Source organism: Vicugna pacos, chromosome 30 (genome assembly GCF_048564905.1).
Source record: "Vicugna pacos chromosome 30, VicPac4, whole genome shotgun sequence".
Lineage (NCBI taxonomy): Eukaryota > Metazoa > Chordata > Mammalia > Artiodactyla > Camelidae > Vicugna > Vicugna pacos.
In genome coordinates, this window is record NC_133016.1 from 31,291,955 (window position 1) to 31,299,874 (window position 7,920).

A 7,920-nucleotide genomic window follows, 5' to 3' on the forward strand; every position below is an offset into this window, starting at 1 on the left:
ACTGAGGGGATCCCGGCTGGGTGAGAGATGGCAGGTGCACACCAGGCCCTGGACACTGTGGCCGGGACGCCGGGGCAGGTGGCGCTGGCAGAGGGGTCTGGCCTGAGCAATTCATCTGAACACGGGCTGACTAGCGCCCTTGGGGTCTGTGACAGGTGGACCGCCCTCCCGCAGCCGCCTGACCCCTTTCCCAGGAGCCCCCACCTTGCACTTCCACAGTCAGAGGCCCCGACCCCAGGCAGGAACCAAAGGCCTACCGGGCGACGTAGTTGAGAAGCCTTTGGGCCCGATCCCCGGCTCGGATATGGAGCTCCCAACCAGCGGACCACTTGGCACTGACTGCGCATGCGCAGGAGGGCCAGCGATCCTCTCTGGGTTCTGTGAGAGAAGGTGGGACAGCGAGGGAGGGAGAAGATGGGAGCGGGTGGAGAGGACGGGAAAATTGGAGGGATACAGATGGACAGGATGAGCAGAGAGAAGGAAGGGATCTGGAGAAGGGAGGGTCTTAGAGGAGTTGGAGAAAAAAAGCTTTACCTCTGGGGCACCCCTAGGCGGCAGACCTGCCTCTGTACCCTTCTGTTACCCTTCAAGCCCCGCAGCTCAATTTTACCACCGTGATCCAACCCTCCGTCCGATGCTTCTGCAGAAACCCTAGGGAGATCACACCCGTTGCCCCCACGCGGAGCTGGGTTTTCTGTTGCTCTGAGAACCAAGCACCCGCAGGTGTTGTCGCTCAGAACTACCTTGGGAAGAGCACATATTCCCCTTTTACACGCTGGGAAACAGGCAGGCAGGATCTCTGCCTTAGCTCCACTGTCCCAGGTGTTGGGCTGGCGGGGAGCGGGATGGTACAAGATCAGAGCCCCAGACAGAGCAGACTGCCTGAGTGTTGGTGCATAGTCCCCATCCCTCCTGGGTAAACCATACCCCACCCTAGTGGAAACATCAAGGGCTCACAGTAGTTCCCTGGGTGTGGGAGAGCTGTCCTCATGTGAAGGAAAAGTCCAGCTGGGCTAACAAGCTAAGTCACAAATCTAAGTGTGATAAGTGTCAGTTTACTGATCTAAATTATGCTGGGCTATCTCGTAAATCTGAAGTTTAGTGTCAGTTTATTGGCCTAACAACCTAACTCGTAATTCCAAGCTCAACAAGTGTCAGTAATGTGATCTGTTACAAATTGATAAGCTCCAGTGTACTTATTCCTTGCTTTTTGTTCTTTGAGCCTTATTGGCTAAGCCCCCCTTACTTGTAACTAAGCCTTTAAAACCTCATGTGCACGTCTTGGAGGTACTCAAAACTTCGGAGCCGAAGCCCCTCTGAGCCCACCGGCATAAAAATTCTGAGTACTCCAACACTCCGATTGGTGCTTTTGTCTTGGCTGGCCTGTTTCCATAACACTCAGCTCCAGTGCCCAGCTTTCTAGGTAGATAGGAGTGTTACCAAGTCGAAATTAATTCTCCTCAGTGCAGGACAGGCCAATAAGTTGGGAGAACAGATGTTGGGGCATGGAATAGCAAGTTTCTGTAGACCTAGATGGCAAACTAATGTCCTGGAAAACCATCTCCCCAAGTCACAATTCAGGCTCCTTTCCTATGTGCTTGGTTAGTGCAAACTTCTTAGTGTAGGAATTCCTTCTTGTTAGAATCCTTTCTTCTTGCAGCTATCTGCGTGGGTCAGATCCCTGTAAACCTCCAACAAAAGAAACGTTATTTTCTATTCTGCAATTTGCTATCTTTTAATGAATGAAAAAGTGTTAAATATCCTTAAAGGTCAGAGCCTTCAGAATAGGGTCTCCTGTTTATTTCAGGCTCTAGGCAACATTGTTTTACAAGCAAGATGAAGCCTAGGTGACAGAGCATAGGGTTAAATTCAAAGGAACAAATCTAATATGGAGTCAGATTTGTTCTGTTATATTACCCGGCCAGATGCCACTTGAGGATTTAAACCCCTTTAAGTTAAAAATAACTAAAATTTTAAAGGAATTTACATACATAGGTGGGAATGTGCAAAGCATATCTGGAAAAGCACCCAAAGGATAGTAAACAGAGGCATCTCCAGAGAGGGCTGAAAGAACAGAGGATGAGGGAAAACATCTTTCACTTGTGTATTTTTGTTCTCTGAGTTTTTTTTAAACCATTTCCTTGTATTTCTTTTTCAGATAAAACAAATGTGTAATGGAGCAAAGGAGTAATTAGCTTAGCAAATACAGCAGCCATGGAATCACTAGTCATCACTTTTGATTTAAGCCAGAAAGCATTTTTTGCCTCTCCAATGTGCTCTGTCCTGTTTTAAGACTTCTATTATTATTATTATTATTATTATTATTATTATTATTATTATTATTATTATTACTATTACTACAACTACTACTAATATTACTATTACTATTATTACTATTATTTTATGAAATAATAACACGGTTTACCTCACCCCTGCCCATGGCTGGTGGAAAACCAACCGAGTTTTTCTTGAGTTGTTTTCCAAGGAGTAGAGATGAGTTTATAAACAGAACACATCTTCAGGGTAATACAGGCAGAGTGCTTTTCCAGCAGGCCAGAGAGCTATGAAGTGTTTTCAACAGAGGCGCCCAGAAGCTGAGAGAGAAAGCCTCCAGGACACTACAAAAAGCTGCCCAAACTGCCGTCTCCATGGTACTACTGAAATAGGAAAGAACAAATCTGACTTCATATTTGATCTGTTTCTTTGAATTTAACAAAGCCAAGTTAATATCCTCCGGTCTTTTCATGGGTTATGATGTCACAGAGGAAATGGACAGGTCAACAAGGAATCACTCTGCCGTGATCCCGGAGCCGGGGAAAGGGATGGGCTGCAAGATGTATGAAGCAGCCGCAACTGTGCCCGTGCTTCTAGGCAGGTATCCAAAATCGCCTCGACAAGGTGTCAAACATTTGTGCCCATGCCCTCATCAACAGACATGTATTAAAGACAAATGGAAACATATAAAAGGCCAATACCCTTGCTGGGTACACCGTCCAAAGAACAAAGTCTCAGTTTGACAACTGGCCATCTCGGTTCCATGGGATTCATTCTTGGAGAACTTTAAAAACCACTCTTCTGTCCTCAAGAATTGCTGCATATTTGTCCTATCTTTGGCTCAGGGATGGAGCACGTTCAAGTGAATTTTAATGTCTGCACAGATTTGACTGTCTTTTTCCAGGTTCACTTGTCCATTCCAAAGAGGCTTGAGCTATGTCCATCTTCCGTAAGATCTATTCCCTCCAGTGACAGCTCATTGAGCCTGCAATTAAAAGCCAAGTGAACAAGACTGTCCTCAGCTAAAAAGTTCACCCACCCTTCACTGTTTTCTTAATCTCCTCTTCTGGCTAATTGCAACAGACTAACACCTCCCTCCACCAAGATACCCAACTATGTCATTTTTCTCCCCATAGGGAAAATAAGGTCCATAAAAGAGGAGACAACTCCATAGTCACCTCTGAATTCTTAGCATATAGTAATGTCAATAAATACAACTCAGATTATTGTTAGTTTCCTTTAAAACCTTTCTGGTTATTTGAATGAGACCTTGGAAGAGAGGTGTTTGCTGTCCAGTATCTTGATCCACAAGACTCTGGAGGCCTTTTTCGGAATAGCTGTTCACTGATTCATTCAAAACACAACTTATCAATCAAGGAGTAGCTGTGGTTTTCTGCCAGGAGTTTGTGGTCACTCTCATGCCAGAACAGCTTTAAACTATATCCTTAATTTGGATTTGTTATTTTTCCCCTCTTCCACCAAAATTGACTTTTCTTACTTTCTTGTCTTGAGGAATTTCTTTTTTCCTATTTCACCCTTTAGTAAAGCAAGATTCTCAGGATGGGCTTGGCCCATTTTATGATCACCCATCCAACTCCTATTGTGAGAGGTCTGGGGCTCACCTGCTTCCCTCCTGTCAAGGCAACTGAAAATCAGTTCAGGAGCCAACCAGCACACCACGGCTTCTAACGCTCACGTATCTCTCAGAAACCCTGCTTTCTCGTTTGTCTTGGCTTCTGAGAATTTTCCCTCACTTTCTTGACAATGAGTTGTGCAGCTTGAAAGATGAGGAAGGAAGGTTTTATTTCTCAATCAGCGTTTTAAGGAACTTGTGTAATGAAGGTTTTCAGGAGTTTCTAGAACCCTCCATTGCCGAGACAGAAAACACACTAGACATTTTCTAAATTTAGTTCTCATGTGCATTTTTTCTTTGCTTTTTTTTTTTAACTGCTAACAGACATTTTTTAATTAAAAAAAAAATAAGGCCCCAAAAAGAATAGAACACTGAAGGGGCAAACAAATTAACGGGCAAAGACAGAAAAATGATAACTACTCTACAAAGTTAATATAATACATACACTATGTATCAGATCAGCAATTCTCAGTAACAGCTAATTGAAACATGACCATGAGGTAAAATTTCTCTCCTGTCAGGACATGGCCAACAGAAAATACAATTAAACCAACAAACTAATATCCTAAGTCTGGCGAGGTACAGAAGGCTACAAGCTAAATGTGTCTTATTCTAGAAAAGAGGGAGTCTCACCAGCGCTTTTCTGTGGAGCCTGAGCCCACGGGAGGACGGTGAAGTGAGCTCTGTAAGTACACAATTAGCAAAGTGAGTGATGAATAAATAGACGTGAGCTTTGATGACAGGGATAATACTACTATTCGTTTGTCCTTTAAAGTATGACTTCACGTTCAGTGATCAATACTTCAGCGTCCTTAGGAGTTGAGATTTTAGGAAAATGCACAACCTGGGCCCAGATCTCCTCTTTAAGCTCGTGACACTGCAGTTAGTTGTCTCAAAGGCAGCTCCAACTCCACATGCAAAGAGCTGACTTCACGGTGTTCCTCCCATAGCTGTCCTTACCAGGGCCCCTGGTCGGGGGGTAAGGTCTCCCTGCGTCTCCCAACTCAGGCCCATCACTCACAGATGTGAATGGACCCCTCCTTCAGGGACCAGATATCCTCAGACTCCGAGTCCCACTACCCTCAACTGACCTACCAGATACTCACTGGCACTCACTCAGCACTGACTCTCTGCTGGAGACCACACTGCACACTGCACAGTGTATCTCACTGGATCTCCACAATAGTCCTGGGAATTGGGTACATCACTGCTTCAATTGATTAGATAAATTGTTTCACTTCCTTGCGTGCGTCATTCAAACTGACACGGCTACTAAGCCACAAGCCTGGGCCTGAAAACCACTTGAAAATTGGACACTGCTACACCTCGCAGCCACCCTACTCTGACTCATCACATCATCTCCTGCCAAGCCTTCTAAATGTTTCCAAACATTCTAGAAGACAAATATGAACTATGAGAGCACCCCACTCTCCTACTTAAAATCTGTCAATGATGGTTCACTCCCCTTAGGAGAAAGCCCAACCAGGCCTGAGCACAGCCTAAGGCCCCAGCATCCGCTTTCCCTGCACGGCCGCGCCGCCTCACCCACCACGCAGCTCTACACGTGCCGTGTCTAGGACAGGGATGCTGACTCCGCACAACCCAGGGCTTGTCTCACTCGAACAATGATCACCTTCTTCAGTGTTCATCTTCTTCATTGCTGACTCTCACAAAAATGTTTTCTCATAATGAATCAATATCTTTTTCCTTACAACTGCTCATCATTAATAATGAGCTCCTCCCAAAAGAGAGAAGACCTAATTCTCAGTCTCCTTATCTGTAAAGTGAGAATAACAAGGAAATATGTGAGGTTTCAAGAGAAATAATATTCATGTGAGGCTGAGGGACAATTCCATCATACAGTAAGCATTCAATATGTGCTTACTTAATATTAATAAGAATATATTGCATTCTAGCAACCTTCAATGTTTTATGACTTTGTCCAACAGACTACTGACAAACTGTTGGACGAACCACTTTGAGCAGATCAGCACAAGCATACTGGGAGAGGTAAGTGCTGACTCCAGTTACAGCTGCAGCCACCCAGCACTACGGGGCGGGGGCAGTTTGCTCAAACTCTTACATGTTGCTTGAGCATTTAGTTCTCATTATAGAATAAAGACAGTTGTTCTTTAGTCAAAGCTCCTGAAACATAAATCTTCAAAGATTGATGCAAATTAGGTTTCAAGTACAACACTCTCACTAGAATTTATTTGAAAATTATAGTCTTAGCTACTCCGCACATCAAAAGGGCATAATCTTAATGTATCTGACTAAATACACTGAAAGGGTTGTTTAAAAGTAATTAAGAAGAAGCCATTCAGAATAAGCTCTCAGTATCATCTGCACAAAGACCCACCCAAGGGTCTCATTTCTCACTTCCACATAGGTGTTTTCAAGTAGCTTACCTTGGGTCTTGGTTTCTTATAACACGGGGCGGGGAATAGTTGTGGATAGATTTATGTAGCAAATATATACCAAGGGTAATTGTTGTGAAGGAATTCTACAAATAAGAAGATTGATACATAGTCCCACCCATAAGAAATTCAGCCTTTCCATTTACAACAGCATTAAAAATAAAGTGAGAGATACATTTAACAAAAATTTACAAGATTTGTACATTGAACTTTTTGAAGTATCACCAGAATAAATTTTAAAAGATCTACATATATGGAAGACATCCCATTTTCATGGAATGATTGACAATATTATTAAAAATGTTAAGAATCCTCAAAGTGAACTATATATTCAGTGGAATCCCTATCAAAATTCCAGCTGACTTCTATGCAAAATTGAAAAACTGATCCCAAAATTCACATGGACGTGCAAGGGGCCCAGGACAGCAAAAACAACCTTGAAAAAGAAGAGTAAAGTTGGAGGACTCACTTTAAAGTGTACTAAAATGCTATAGTACTAAGTCAGTATGATACTGGCATAAGTTTGGATAAATAAGTCTAAGAGACACAATAAAAACCCACGGGGAAAAACTTACATTTACAGACACTTTTCCACTAGGGGGCCAAAAACACTCCATTGAAAGAATAGTCTATTCAACTAATGGTTCAGGGACAGCTGGGTATCTGCAGGCAAAAGAATCAATCTGGAATCTGAACACCCATATTTTATATAACAAATAAAATTAATTGAAAATAGATCACAGACAGAAATGTAAAAATTAAACCTATAAACTTTCTAAAAGAAGACACAGTATAAATCTTTGTGGGCCTAGGATAGGCTTTGGTTTCCTAGATACAAAACCAAGAGCACAAGTGATAGAAGGAAAAAGCAGATAAACTGGACTTCATCAAAACTAAAACCTTTTTCTTACAAAGGACATCATCAAGAAAGTGAAATGACAGGGGAAAAGGGTATCTCAAGTCAGAGAGTGCGTGCTTTGCAAAAAAATAAAATAAATCTTTACATCAAACTACCTCCCTTGTAAAGAAATTGTTTTAATGTTTAAAAAAATATAGTTAAAGGACAATGTGCAGAATAGAAGAAAAATTTTGCAAAGCATGTATCTAATAAGAGAGTAGTATCCAGGATATATAACGAATGCTTACAACTGAACAATACAAAAAAATACACCCAATTTTTAAATTTACCACGAATTTAAATAGATATACAAATGGCCAATAATCATATGAAAAGATGCTCAACATCACTAGGGAAGTCAAAAACAAAATGAGATCTCATTTTACACCCACTAGGATGGTTATAACCAAAACATGGACAATAACAAATGTCGTTCAGGAGGCAGAGAAACCTCATATGCGGCCAGGGGAAAGGAACAATGTTGCAGCTTCTTTGGAGAAGTCTGGTATTTCCTCAAAAGCTTAGAGTTATATGTCTCAGCAATTCCACTCCTACATATAGAGTCATCTCTCAATATCCTTGGGGGGTTGGTTTCAGGAACCCCACACCCTGGATACCATAATCCAAGGATGTTCGAGTCCCTTTACAATCAACCATCTGGATTCATGTAGTGGAAACTACAGATATGGCGGGGCAAA